At 51.2% G+C, this 15,097-nt stretch overlaps 1 long non-coding RNA gene across 1 annotated transcript in view; it reads right to left on the bottom strand.

The window, feature by feature from the left end:
• Window positions 1-15,097, bottom strand: part of LOC145536423 (uncharacterized) — a 111,442-nt gene that overhangs the window by 22,612 nt on the left and 73,733 nt on the right. The window contains exons 39-46 of the long non-coding RNA XR_014075838.1: window positions 13,928-14,043; window positions 12,005-12,120; window positions 10,082-10,197; window positions 8,159-8,274; window positions 6,236-6,351; window positions 4,313-4,428; window positions 2,390-2,505; window positions 468-583 (exon numbers count right to left, since the gene is read on the bottom strand). This is a non-coding gene — a long non-coding RNA (uncharacterized LOC145536423). The remainder of the gene's footprint in view (window positions 1-467; window positions 584-2,389; window positions 2,506-4,312; window positions 4,429-6,235; window positions 6,352-8,158; window positions 8,275-10,081; window positions 10,198-12,004; window positions 12,121-13,927; window positions 14,044-15,097) is intronic.

Below are 15,097 nucleotides of genomic sequence, written 5' to 3'. Positions count from 1 at the left end.
ACTTCGGTAGGTTTAGAAGGACTCAGGTTGCGGAACTAACCATGCCTTTGTTCAGTCTCAGCATTAAGGACGGACCTCCATGGAACCAGTATAAACTGCACTAAAATACTTCAGAAAATCATCTTTCTGACCTGCAAAGGAGGAAAACACAAAGTACACCTGGGAGTTCGCTTCCACACCCATCAGATGTGTGACATCGGCTCCAGGAAAATAATGGCCCTTGCCGGGCTTGAGTTTAAATGGAATTCGGGCACCTTTGAACTTGCAAATGGTTGGTAGTTGAAGCAAACAGGGAAAACGTTTCTGATCATTACGATGATACAACTATGGCGACGAAGTATGCCTGAACACGCTACTAACCAGACAGTAACCCGAGAAGTTCAGTGAGAGACCTGCCCTGAGAGAGGTGCCTACTGTTCAGAAGCGGGTAACGGAACCAAAGCACAACTGAGGGCTGTGTTACGTACCTATGAGACGTCTGAAATCAGTGTCTGCTCTTCGTCTATGCCTCAACGCTGGCTCCACACCAAGGCAACATATGAGCCGTTGATCACTCTCTTTCATTATTTTAGCAAACCGCGACCTGAAGAGGAAAGAAAATACCGTTGAATACCTTTGCCACAGATGCAGATCAATATCCTTCAGGAAGAATTCGGCTTGAAAACGATAAGTAACCAACGAAAACAAAAAACACACCAGCCACCACAAAGTCCCATTAGGAGAAAACAAACCAAAACACCCGATCAAACCACACTACCTACCCCTAGGAGAAGTCAGCATAAATGTCTAGATGGTCTGGACCTTATACTGCAAACCCACTGTGATGTAACTCACTGTAACCATTTAGACTCAATGTTGTGGACTGAGGCTGCGGTCTAACATACCGATGCCCTTTTCTGCTCACCTACACTACCGGCCCTGAGGTTTCCGAAAAGAATAACCTGTTAGCCTTGCATGTACAGATACACAAACGTTCTCCCGCTCAGCACTTAATTGATTCCCATGAGGGATGAGTGTCCTGGCAGAAGGGACACATGACATAAGTCTAGGGTTTGTTCAGCACACTCAGTCACCTAGCTAGAAACAAGTTACCAAAGTGGACGGAGCCACTTAAGTAAGAGTGCTCTGTGGGGACCAATGTCTACACCTATTGCAAAAGGACCCATTATGACAGGAGAACACACTACGATGCACGGCTAGAACCTGGATGTATTCCACGAGGCAAGGGTTTTCAACCAAACCCTAATTCGTGAATCATCCAGGTAATTCTGATCCTAACCCTCATCAGTAACAACAAAGTGACAGAATCCATCACTTCCCGGTCTCCCAGGAGGCAGCGGCCAGGCCACTCGCCTCAGAGTCCCAGAGACTGCTGTGGACGTGGACCCAGAGTTGGACGGCTCCTCTGGATGCCCTTTTCCCTATGGTCTTCCAGCGCAGGAGAGCCCCCGAAAGAGGACACGGGTCTTTCCCCAACATTCCAGTGGAGCCAACCCAGCTGGCAGAGTTTGGAAGGTGTTTTTGGCTACCATGGGCCTTTCTGAACATGCAAAGGGCGGAGGGAGGCGCCCAGCTCCAGAGGGTGGCTGGCATTTCTGGAGCAACACTGCCAGCAAGCGGAACCATTTTGAGCAAGGCGTGCAGGCCCTTCCTGCGGATCCTGCTGGGGGAAGGCCTGTGAAGAGAGGCCCTGGGGAGTGAGGGTTTCGAACACTCAGAAGATCCTGGGCAAACCTGACTGCCTGGCACCTCACCAGAGCCGGTGTGGGAGCAACAGGTAGTGCTGTTTGGGGCCGGGCTCGCCCACGAAGGAGCCCCTGGCTGTCAAGCCCTCGGGGGCGTGCTGTCGGTGGCGGCCATGTTCAGGAACAAGGCGCTGAAGCTCCTGCCGCCGGCCACCTGGCCCATCCTGCAGGAAGGCTACTTTGGTAGGTTTAGAAGGACTCAGGTTGCTGAACTAACCATGCCTTTGCTCAGTCTCAGCATTAAGGACGGACCTCCATGGAACCAGTATAAACTGCACTAAAACACTTCAGAAAATCATCTTTCTGACCTGCAAAGGAGGAAAACACAAAGTACACCTGGGAGTTCGCTTCCACACCCATCAGATGTGTGACATCGGCTCCAGGAAAATAATGGCCCTTGCCGGGCTTGAGTTTAAATGGAATTCGGGCACCTTTGAACTTGCAAAGGGTTCGTAGTTGAAGCAAACAGGGAAAACGTTTCTGATCATTACGATGATACAACTATGGCGACGAAATATGCCTGAACACGCTACTAACCAGACAGTAACCCGAGAAGTTCAGTGAGAGACCTGCCCTGAGAGAGGTGCCTACTCTTCAGAAGCGGGTAACGGAACCAAAGCACAACTGAGGGCTGTGTTACGTACCTATGAGACGTCTGAAATCAGTGTCTGCTCTTCGTCTGTGCCTCAACGCTGGCTCCACACCAAGGCAACATATGAGCCGTTGATCACTCTCTTTCATTATTTTAGCAAACCGCGACCTGAAGACGAAAGAAAATACCGTTGAATACCTTTGCCACAGATGCAGATCAATATCCTTCAGGAAGAATTCGGCTTGAAAACGATAAGTAACCAACGAAAACAAAAAACACACCAGTCACCACAAAGTCCCATTAGGAGAAAACAAACCAAAACACCCGATCAAACCACACTACCTACCCCTAGGAGAAGTCAGCATAAATGTCTAGATGGTCTGGACCTTATACTGCAAACCCACTGTGATGTAACTCACTGTAACCATTTAGACTCAGTGTTGTGGACTGAGGCTGCGGTCTAACATACCGATGCCCTTTTCTGCTCACCTACACTACCGGCCCTGAGGTTTCCGAAAAGAATAACCTGTTAGCCCTGCATGTACAGATACACAAACGTTCTCCCGCTCAGCACTTAATTGATTCCCATGAGGGATGAGTGTCCTGGCAGAAGGGACACATGACATAAGTCTAGGGTTTGTTCAGCACACTCAGTCACCTAGCTAGAAACAAGTTACCAAAGTGGACGGAGCCACTTAAGTAAGAGTGCTCTGTGGGGACCAATGCCTACACCTATTGCAAAAGGACCCATTATGACAGGAGCACACACTACGATGCACGGCTAGAACCTGGATGTATTCCACGAGGCAAGGGTTTTCAACCAAACCCTAATTCGTGAATCATCCAGGTAATTCTGATCCTAACCCTCATCAGTAACAACAAAGTGACAGAATCCATTACTTCCCGGTCTCCCCAGGAGGCAGCGGCCAGGCCACTCGCCTCAGAGTCCCAGAGACTGCTGTGGACGTGGACCCAGAGTTGGACGGCTCCTCTGGATGCCCTTTTCCCTATGGTCTTCCAGCCCAGGAGAGCCCCCGAAAGAGGACACGGGTCTTTCCCCAACATTCCAGTGGAGCCAACCCAGCTGGCAGAGTTTGGAAGGTGTTTTTGGCTACCATGGGCCTTTCTGAACACGCAAAGGGCGGAGGGAGGCGCCCAGCTCCAGAGGGTGGCTGGCATTTCTGGAGCAACACTGCCAGCAAGCGGAACCATTTTGAGCAAGGCGTGCAGGCCCTTCCTGCGGATCCTGCTGGGGGAAGGCCTGTGAAGAGAGGCCCTGGGGAGTGAGGGTTTCGAGCACTCAGAAGATCCTGGGCAAACCTGACTGCCTAGCACCTCACCAGAGCCGGTGTGGGAGCAACAGGTAGTGCTGTTTGCGGCCGGGCTCGCCCACCAAGGAGCCCCTGGCTGTCAAGCTCTCGGGGGCGTGCTGTCGGTGGCGGCCATGTTCAGGAACAAGGCGCTGAAGCTCCTGCCGCCGGCCACCTGGCCCATCCTGCAGGAAGGCAACTTTGGTAGGTTTAGAAGGACTCAGGTTGCTGAACTAACCATGCCTTTGCTCAGTGTCAGCATTAAGGACGGACCTCCATGGAACCAGTATAAACTGCACTAAAATACTTCAGAAAATCATCTTTCTGACCTGCAAAGGAGGAAAACACAAAGTACACCTGGGAGTTCGCTTCCACACCCATCAGATGTGTGACATCGGCTCCAGGAAAATAATGGCCCTTGCCGGGCTTGAGTTTAAATGCAATTCGGGCACCTTTGAACTTGCAAATGGTTGGTAGTTGAAGCAAACAGGGAAAACGTTTCTGATCATTACGATGATACAACTATGGCGACGAAGTATGCCTGAACACGCTACTAACCGGACAGTAACCCGAGAAGTTCAGTGAGAGACCTGCCCTGAGAGAGGTGCCTACTGTTCAGAAGCGGGTAACGGAACCAAAGCACAACTGAGGGCTGTGTTACGTACCTATGAGACGTCTGAAATCAGTGTCTGCTCTTCGTCTGTGCCTCAACGCTGGCTCCACACCAAGGCAACATATGAGCCGTTGATCACTCTCTTTCATTATTTTAGCAAACCGCGACCTGAAAAGGAAAGAAAATACCGTTGAATACCTTTGCCACAGATGCAGATCAATATCCTTCAGGAAGAATTCGGCTTGAAAATGATAAGTAACCAACGAAAACAAAAAACACACCAGTCACCACAAAGTCCCATTAAGAGAAAACAAACCAAAACACCCGATCAAACCACAGTACCTACCCCTAGGAGAAGTCAGCATAAATGTCTAGATGGTCTGGACCTTATACTGCAAACCCACTGTGATGTAACTCACTGTAACCATTTAGACTCAGTGTTGTGGACTGAGGCTGCGGCCTAACATACCGATGCCCTTTTCTGCTCACCTACACTACCGGCCCTGAGGTTTCCGAAAAGAATAACCTGTTAGCCCTGCATGCACAGATACACAAACGTTCTCCCGCTCAGCACTTAATTGATTCCCATGAGGGATGAGTGTCCTGGCAGAAGGGACACATGACATAAGTCTAGGGTTTGTTCAGCACACTCAGTCACCTAGCTAGAAACAAGTTACCAAAGTGGCCGGAGCCACTTAAGTAAGACTGCTCTGTGGGGACCAATGTCTACACCTATTGCAAAAGGACCCATTATGACAGGAGCACACACTACGATGCACGGCTAGAACCTGGATGTAGTCCACGTGGAAAGGGTTTTCAACCAAACCCTAATTCGTGAATCATCCAGGTAATTCTGATCCTAACCCTCATCAGTAACAACAAAGTGACAGAATCCATCACTTCCCGGTCTCCCCAGGAGGCAACGGCCAGGCCACTCGCCTCAGAGTCCCAGAGACTGCTGTGGACGTGGACCCAGAGTTGGACGGCTCCTCTGGATGCCCTTTTCCCTATGGTCTTCCAGCCCAGGAGAGCCCCCGAAAGAGGACACGGGTCTTTCCCCAACATTCCAGTGGAGCCAACCCAGCTGGCAGAGTTTGGAAGGTGTTTTTGGCTACCATGGGCCTTTCTGAACACGCAAAGGGCGGAGGGAGGCGCCCAGCTCCAGAGGGTGGCTGGCATTTCTGGAGCAACACTGCCAGCAAGCGGAACCATTTTGAGCAAGGCGTGCAGGCCCTTCCTGCGGATCCTGCTGGGGGAAGGCCTGTGAAGAGAGGCCCTGGGGAGTGAGGGTTTCGAACACTCAGAAGATCCTGGGCAAACCTGACTGCCTGACACCTCACCAGAGCCGGTGTGGGAGCAACAGGTAGTGCTGTTTGGGGCCGGGCTCGCCCACCAAGGAGCCCCTGGCTGTCAAGCCCTCGGGGGCGTGCTGTCCGTGGCGGCCATGTTCAGGAACAAGGCGCTGAAGCTCCTGCCGCCGGCCACCTGGCCCATCCTGCAGGAAGGCTACTTTGGTAGGTTTAGAAGGACTCAGGTTGCTGAACTAACCATGCCTTTGCTCAGTCTCAGCATTAAGGACAGACCTCCATGGAACCAGTATACACTGCACTAAAACACTTCAGAAAATCATCTTTCTGACCTGCAAAGGAGGAAAACACAAAGTACACCTGGGAGTTCGCTTCCACACCCATCAGATGTGTGACATCGGCTCCAGGAAAATAATGGCCCTTGCCGGGCTTGAGTTTAAATGCAATTCGGGCACCTTTGAACTTGCAAAGGGTTGGTAGTTGAAGCAAACAGGGAAAACGGTTCTGATCATTACGATGATACAACTATGGCGACGAAATATGCCTGAACACGCTACTAACCAGACAGTAACCCGAGAAGTTCAGTGAGAGACCTGCCCTGAGAGAGGTGCCTACTCTTCAGAAGCGGGTAACGGAACCAAAGCACAACTGAGGGCTGTGTTACGTACCTATGAGACGTCTGAAATCAGTGTCTGCTCTTCGTCTGTGCCTCAACGCTGGCTCCACACCAAGGCAACATATGAGCCGTTGATCACTCTCTTTCATTATTTTAGCAAACCGCGACCTGAAGAGGAAAGAAAATACCGTTGAATACCTTTGCCACAGATGCAGATCAATATCCTTCAGGAAGAATTCGGCTTGAAAACGATAAGTAACCAACGAAAACAAAAAACACACCAGTCACCACAAAGTCCCATTAGGAGAAAACAAACCAAAACACCCGATCAAACCACACTACCTACCCCTAGGAGAAGTCAGCATAAATGTCTAGATGGTCTCGACCTTATACTGCAAACCCACTGTGATGTAACTCACTGTAACCATTTAGACTCAGTGTTGTGGACTGAGGCTGCGGTCTAACATACCGATGCCCTTTTCTGCTCACCTACACTACCGGCCCTGAGGTTTCCGAAAAGAATAACCTGTTAGCCCTGCATGCACAGATACACAAACGTTCTCCCGCTCAGCACTTAATTGATTCCCATGAGGGATGAGTGTCCTGGCAGAAGGGACACATGACATAAGTCTAGGGTTTGTTCAGCACACTCAGTCACCTAGCTAGAAACAAGTTACCAAAGTGGACGGAGCCACTTAAGTAAGAGTGCTCTGTGGGGACCAATGTCTACACCTATTGCAAAAGGACCCATTATGACAGGAGCACACACTACGATGCACGGCTAGAACCTGGATGTATTCCACGTGGCAAGGGTTTTCAACCAAACCCTAATTCGTGAATCATCCAGGTAATTCTGATCCTAACCCTCATCAGTAACAACAAAGTGACAGAATCCATCACTTCCCGGTCTCCCCAGGAGGCAGCGGCCAGGCCACTCGCCTCAGAGTCCCAGAGACTGCTGTGGACGTGGACCCAGAGTTGGACGGCTCCTCTGGATGCCCTTTTCCCTATGGTCTTCCAGCCCAGGAGAGCCCCCGAAAGAGGACACGGGTCTTTCCCCAACATTCCAGTGGAGCCAACCCAGCTGGCAGAGTTTGGAAGGTGTTTTTGGCTACCATGGGCCTTTCTGAACACGCAAAGGGCGGAGGGAGGCGCCCAGCTCCAGAGGGTGGCTGGCATTTCTGGAGCAACACTGCCAGCAAGCGGAACCATTTTGAGCAAGGCGTGCAGGCCCTTCCTGCGGATCCTGCTGGGGGAAGGCCTGTGAAGAGAGGCCCTGGGGAGTGAGGGTTTCGAGCACTCAGAAGATCCTGGGCGAACCTGACTGCCTGGCACCTCACGAGAGCCGGTGTGGGAGCAACAGGTAGGGCAGTTTGGGGCCGGGCTCGCCCACCAAGGAGCCCCTGGCTGTCAAGCCCTCGGGGGCGTGCTGTCGGTGGCGGCCATGTTCAGGAACAAGGCGCTGAACCTCCTGCCGCCAGACACCTGGCCCATCCTGCAGGAAGGCTACTTCGGTAGGTTTAGAAGGACTCAGGTTGCAGAACTAACCATGCCTTTGTTCAGTCTCAGCATTAAGGAGGGACCTCCATGGAACCAGTATAAACTGCACTAAAATACTTCAGAAAATCATCTTTCTGACCTGCAAAGGAGGAAAACACAAAGTACACCTGGGAGTTCGCTTCCACACCCATCAGATGTGTGACATCGGCTCCAGGGAAATAATGGCCCTTGCCGGGCTTGAGTTTAAATGGAATTCGGGCACCTTTGAACTTGCAAATGGTTGGTAGTTGAAGCAAACAGGGAAAACGTTTCTGATCATTACGATGATACAACTATGGCGACGAAGTATGCCTGAACACGCTACTAACCGGACAGTAACCCGAGAAGTTCAGTGAGAGACCTGCCCTGAGAGAGGTGCCTACTGTTCAGAAGCGGGTAACGGAACCAAAGCACAACTGAGGGCTGTGTTACGTACCTATGGGACGTCTGAAATCAGTGTCTGCTCTTCGTCTATGCCTCAACGCTGGCTCCACACCAAGGCAACATATGAGCCGTTGATCACTCTCTTTCATTATTTTAGCAAACCGCGACCTGAAGAGGAAAGAAAATACCGTTGAATACCTTTGCCACAGTTGCAGATCAATATCCTTCAGGAAGAATTCGGCTTGAAAACGATAAGTAACCAACGAAAACAAAAAACACACCAGTCACCACAAAGTCCCATTAAGAGAAAACAAACCAAAACACCCGATCAAACCACACTACCTACCCCTAGGAGAAGTCAGCATAAATGTCTAGATGGTCTGGACCTTATACTGCAAACCCACTGTGATGTAACTCACTGTAACCATTTAGACTCAGTGTTGTGGACTGAGGCTGCGGTCTAACATACCGATGCCCTTTTCTGCTCACCTACACTACCGGCCCTGAGGTTTCCGAAAAGAATAACCTGTTAGCCCTGCATGCACAGATACACAAACGTTCTCCCGCTCAGCACTTAATTGATTCCCATGAGGGATGAGTGTCCTGGCAGAAGGGACACATGACATAAGACTAGGGTTTGTTCAGCACACTCAGTCACCTAGCTAGAAACAAGTTACCAAAGTGGACGGAGCCACTTAAGTAAGAGTGCTCTGTGGGGACCAATGTCTACACCTATTGCAAAAGGACCCATTATGACAGGAGCACACACTACGATGCACGGCTAGAACCTGGATGTATTCCACGTGGCAAGGGTTTTCAACCAAACCCTAATTTGTGAATCATCCAGGTAATTCTGATCCTAACCCTCATCAGTAACAACAAAGTGACAGAATCCATCACTTCCCGGTCTCCCCAGGAGGCAGCGGCCAGGCCACTCGCCTCAGAGTCCCAGAGACTGCTGTGGACGTGGACCCAGAGTTGGACGGCTCCTCTGGATGCCCTTTTCCCTATGGTCTTCCAGCCCAGGAGAGCCCCCGAAAGACGACACGGGTCTTTCCCCAACATTCCAGTGGAGCCAACCCACCTGGCAGAGTTTGGAAGGTGTTTTTGGCTACCATGGGCCTTTCTGAACACGCAAAGGGCGGAGGGAGGCGCCCAGCTCCAGAGGGTGGCTGGCATTTCTGGAGCAACACTGCCAGCAAGCAGAACCATTTTGAGCAAGGCGTGCAGGCCCTTCCTGCGGATCCTGCTGGGGGAAGGCCTGTGAAGAGAGGCCCTGGGGAGTGAGGGTTTCGAGCACTCAGAAGATCCTGGGCGAACCTGACTGCCTGGCACCTCACGAGAGCCGGTGTGGGAGCAACAGGTAGTGCTGTTTGGGGCCGGGCTCGCCCACCAAGGAGCCCCTGGCTGTCAAGCCCTCGGGGGCGTGCTGTCCGTGGCGGCCATGTTCAGGAACAAGGCGCTGAAGCTCCTGCCGCCGGCCACCTGGCCCATCCTGCAGGAAGGCTACTTCGGTAGGTTTAGAAGGACTCAGGTTGCTGAACTAACCATGCCTTTGCTCAGTCTCAGCATTAAGGATGGACCTCCATGGAACCAGTATAAACTGCACTAAAATACTTCAGAAAATCATCTTTCTGACCTGCAAAGGAGGAAAACACAAAGTACACCTGGGAGTTCGCTTCCACACCCATCAGATGTGTGACATCGGCTCCAGGAAAATAACGGCCCTTGCCGGGCTTGAGTTTAAATGGAATTCGGGCACCTTTGAACTTGCAAATGGTTGGTAGTTGAAGCAAACAGGGAAAACGTTTCTGATCATTACGATGATACAACTATGCCGACCAAGTATGCCTGAACACGCTACTAACCAAACAGTAACCCGAGAAGTTCAGTGAGAGACCTGCCCTGAGAGAGGTGCCTACTGTTCAGAAGCGGGTAACGGAACCAAAGCACAACTGAGGGATGTGTTACGTACCTATGAGACGTCTGAAATCAGTGTCTGCTCTTCGTCTGTGCCTCAACGCTGGCTCCACACCAAGGCAACATATGAGCCGTTGATCACTCTCTTTCATTATTTTAGCAAACCGCGACCTGAAGACGAAAGAAAATACCGTTGAATACCTTTGCCACAGATGCAGATCAATATCCTTCAGGAAGAATTCGGCTTGAAAACGATAAGTAACCAACGAAAACAAAAAACACACCAGCCACCACAAAGTCCCATTAGGAGAAAACAAACCAAAACACCCGATCAAACCACACTACCTACCCTTAGGAGAAGTCAGCATAAATGTCTAGATGGTCTGGACCTTATACTGCAAACCCACTGTGATGTAACTCACTGTAACCATTTAGACTCAGTGTTGTGGACTGAGGCTGCGGTCTAACATACCGATGCCCTTTTCTGCTCACCTACACTACCGGCCCTGAGGTTTCCGAAAAGAATAACCTGTTAGCCCTGCATGCACAGATACACAAACGTTCTCCCGCTCAGCACTTAATTGATTCCCATGAGGGATGAGTGTCCTGGCAGAAGGGACACATGACATAAGACTAGGGTTTGTTCAGCACACTCAGTCACCTAGCTAGAAACAAGTTACCAAAGTGGACGGAGCCACTTAAGTAAGAGTGCTCTGTGGGGACCAATGTCTACACCTATTGCAAAAGGACCCATTATGACAGGAGCACACACTACGATGCACGGCTAGAACCTGGATGTATTCCACGTGGCAAGGGTTTTCAACCAAACCCTAATTTGTGAATCATCCAGGTAATTCTGATCCTAACCCTCATCAGTAACAACAAAGTGACAGAATCCATCACTTCCCGGTCTCCCCAGGAGGCAGCGGCCAGGCCACTCGCCTCAGAGTCCCAGAGACTGCTGTGGACGTGGACCCAGAGTTGGACGGCTCCTCTGGATGCCCTTTTCCCTATGGTCTTCCAGCCCAGGAGAGCCCCCGAAAGACGACACGGGTCTTTCCCCAACATTCCAGTGGAGCCAACCCACCTGGCAGAGTTTGGAAGGTGTTTTTGGCTACCATGGGCCTTTCTGAACACGCAAAGGGCGGAGGGAGGCGCCCAGCTCCAGAGGGTGGCTGGCATTTCTGGAGCAACACTGCCAGCAAGCGGAACCATTTTGAGCAAGGCGTGCAGGCCCTTCCTGCGGATCCTGCTGGGGGAAGGCCTGTGAAGAGAGGCCCTGGGGAGTGAGGGTTTCGAGCACTCAGAAGATCCTGGGCGAACCTGACTGCCTGGCACCTCACCAGAGCCGGTGTGGGAGCAACAGGTAGTGCTGTTTGGGGCCGGGCTCGCCCACCAAGGAGCCCCTGGCTGTCAAGCCCTCGGGGGCGTGCTGTCGGTGGCGGCCATGTTCAGGAACAAGGCGCTGAAGCTCCTGCCGCCGGCCACCTGGCCCATCCTGCAGGAAGGCTACTTCGGTAGGTTTAGAAGGACTCAGGTTGCTGAACTAACCATGCCTTTGCTCAGTCTCAGCATTAAGGATGGACCTCCATGGAACCAGTATAAACTGCACTAAAATACTTCAGAAAATCATCTTTCTGACCTGCAAAGGAGGAAAACACAAAGTACACCTGGGAGTTCGCTTCCACACCCATCAGATGTGTGACATCGGCTCCAGGAAAATAACGGCCCTTGCCGGGCTTGAGTTTAAATGGAATTCGGGCACCTTTGAACTTGCAAATGGTTGGTAGTTGAAGCAAACAGGGAAAACGTTTCTGATCATTACGATGATACAACTATGCCGACCAAGTATGCCTGAACACGCTACTAACCAGACAGTAACCCGAGAAGTTCAGTGAGAGACCTGCCCTGAGAGAGGTGCCTACTGTTCAGAAGCGGGTAACGGAACCAAAGCACAACTGAGGGCTGTGTTACGTACCTATGAGACGTCTGAAATCAGTGTCTGCTCTTCGTCTGTGCCTCAACGCTGGCTCCACACCAAGGCAACATATGAGCCGTTGATCACTCTCTTTCATTATTTTAGCAAACCGCGACCTGAAGACGAAAGAAAATACCGTTGAATACCTTTGCCACAGATGCAGATCAATATCCTTCAGGAAGAATTCGGCTTGAAAACGATAAGTAACCAACGAAAACAAAAAACACACCAGCCACCAGAAAGTCCCATTAAGAGAAAACAAACCAAAACACCCCATCAAACCACACTACCTACCCCTAGGAGAAGTCAGCATAAATGTCTAGATGCTCTGGACCTTATACTGCAAACCCACTGTGATGTAACTCACTGTAACCATTTAGACTCAGTGTTGTGGACTGAGGCTGCGGTCTAACATACCGATGCCCTTTTCTGCTCACCTACACTACCGGCCCTGAGGTTTCCGAAAAGAATAACCTGTTAGCCCTACATGCACAGATACACAAACGTTCCCCCCCTCAGCACTTAATTAATTCCCATGAGGGATGAGTGTCCTGGCAGAAGGGACACATGACATAAGTCTAGGGTTTGTTCAGCACACTCAGTCACCTAGCTAGAAACAAGTTACCAAAGTGGACGGAGCCACTTAAGTAAGAGTGCTCTGTGGGGACCAATGTCTACACCTATTGCAAAAGGACCCATTATGACAGGAGCACACACTACGATGCACGGCTAGAACCTGGATGTAGTCCACGTGGCAAGGGTTTTCAACCAAACCCTAATTCGTGAATCATCCAGGTAATTCTGATCCTAACCCTCATCAGTAACAACAAAGTGACAGAATCCATCACTTCCCGGTCTCCCCAGGAGGCAGCGGCCAGGCCACTCGCCTCAGAGTCCCAGAGACTGCTGTGGACGTGGACCCAGAGTTGGACGGCTCCTCTGGATGCCCTTTTCCCTATGGTCTTCTAGCCCAGGAGAGCCCCCGAAAGAGGACACGGGTCTTTCCCCAACATTCCAGTGGAGCCAACCCAGCTGGCAGAGTTTGAAAAGTGTTTTTGGCTACCATGGGCCTTTCTGAACACGCAAAGGGCGGAGGGAGGCGCCCAGCTCCAGAGGGTGGCTGGCATTTCTGGAGCAACACTGCCAGCAAGCGGAACCATTTTGAGCAAGGCGTGCAGGCCCTTCCAGCGTATCCTGCTGGGGGAAGGCCTGTGAAGAGAGGCCCTGGGGAGTGAGGGTTTCGAGCACTCAGAAGATCCTGGGCGAACCTGACTGCCTGGCACCTCACCAGAGCCGGTGTGGGAGCAACAGGTAGTGCTGTTTGGGGCCGGGCTCGCCCACCAAGGAGCCCCTGGCTGTCAAGCCCTCGGGGGCGTGCTGTCGGTGGCGGCCATGTTCAGGAACAAGGCGCTGAACCTCCTGCCGCCGGACACCTGGCCCATCCTGCAGGAAGGCTACTTCGGTAGGTTTAGAAGGACTCAGGTTGCTGAACTAACCATGCCTTTGCTCAGTCTCAGCATTAAGGACGGACCTCCATGGAACCAGTATAAACTGCACTAAAACACTTCAGAAAATCATCTTTCTGACCTGCAAAGGAGGAAAACACAAAGTACACCTGGGAGTTCGCTTCCACACCCATCAGATGTGTGACATCGGCTCCAGGAAAATAATGGCCCTTGCCGGGCTTGAGTTTAAATGGAATTCGGGCACCTTTGAACTTGCAAAGGGTTGGTAGTTGAAGCAAACAGGGAAAACGGTTCTGATCATTACGATGATACAACTATGGCGACGAAATATGCCTGAACACGCTACTAACCAGACAGTAACCCGAGAAGTTCAGTGAGAGACCTGCCCTGAGAGAGGTGCCTACTCTTCAGAAGCGGGTAACGGAACCAAAGCACAACTGAGGGCTGTGTTACGTACCTATGAGACGTCTGAAATCAGTGTCTGCTCTTCGTCTGTGCCTCAACGCTGGCTCCACACCAAGGCAACATATGAGCCGTTGATCACTCTCTTTCATTATTTTAGCAAACCGCGACCTGAAGAGGAAAGAAAATACCGTTGAATACCTTTGCCACAGATGCAGATCAATATCCTTCAGGAAGAATTCGGCTTGAAAACGATAAGTAACCAACGAAAACAAAAAACACACCAGCCACCAGAAAGTCCCATTAAGAGAAAACAAACCAAAACACCCCATCAAACCACACTACCTACCCCTAGGAGAAGTCAGCATAAATGTCTAGATGCTCTGGACCTTATACTGCAAACCCACTGTGATGTAACTCACTGTAACCATTTAGACTCAGTGTTGTGGACTGAGGCTGCGGTCTAACATACCGATGCCCTTTTCTGCTCACCTACACTACCGGCCCTGAGGTTTCCGAAAAGAATAACCTGTTAGCCCTACATGCACAGATACACAAACGTTCCCCCCCTCAGCACTTAATTAATTCCCATGAGGGATGAGTGTCCTGGCAGAAGGGACACATGACATAAGTCTAGGGTTTGTTCAGCACACTCAGTCACCTAGCTAGAAACAAGTTACCAAAGTGGACGGAGCCACTTAAGTAAGAGTGCTCTGTGGGGACCAATGTCTACACCTATTGCAAAAGGACCCATTATGACAGGAGCACACACTACGATGCACGGCTAGAACCTGGATGTAGTCCACGTGGCAAGGGTTTTCAACCAAACCCTAATTCGTGAATCATCCAGGTAATTCTGATCCTAACCCTCATCAGTAACAACAAAGTGACAGAATCCATCACTTCCCGGTCTCCCCAGGAGGCAGCGGCCAGGCCACTCGCCTCAGAGTCCCAGAGACTGCTGTGGACGTGGACCCAGAGTTGGACGGCTCCTCTGGATGCCCTTTTCCCTATGGTCTTCTAGCCCAGGAGAGCCCCCGAAAGAGGACACGGGTCTTTCCCCAACATTCCAGTGGAGCCAACCCAGCTGGCAGAGTTTGAAAAGTGTTTTTGGCTACCATGGGCCTTTCTGAACACGCAAAGGGCGGAGGGAGGCGCCCAGCTCCAGAGGGTGGCTGGCATTTCTGGAGCAACACTGCCAGCAAGCGGAACCATTTTGAGCAAG

Source organism: Giraffa tippelskirchi, chromosome X (genome assembly GCF_054371585.1).
Source record: "Giraffa tippelskirchi isolate mGirTip1 chromosome X, T2T-mGirTip1v1.2.pri, whole genome shotgun sequence".
In the NCBI taxonomy this organism is placed as follows: domain Eukaryota; kingdom Metazoa; phylum Chordata; class Mammalia; order Artiodactyla; family Giraffidae; genus Giraffa; species Giraffa tippelskirchi.
The sequence above is the reverse complement of the archived record's forward strand: the minus strand, read 5'-3'. Positions and strand labels throughout refer to the sequence as shown.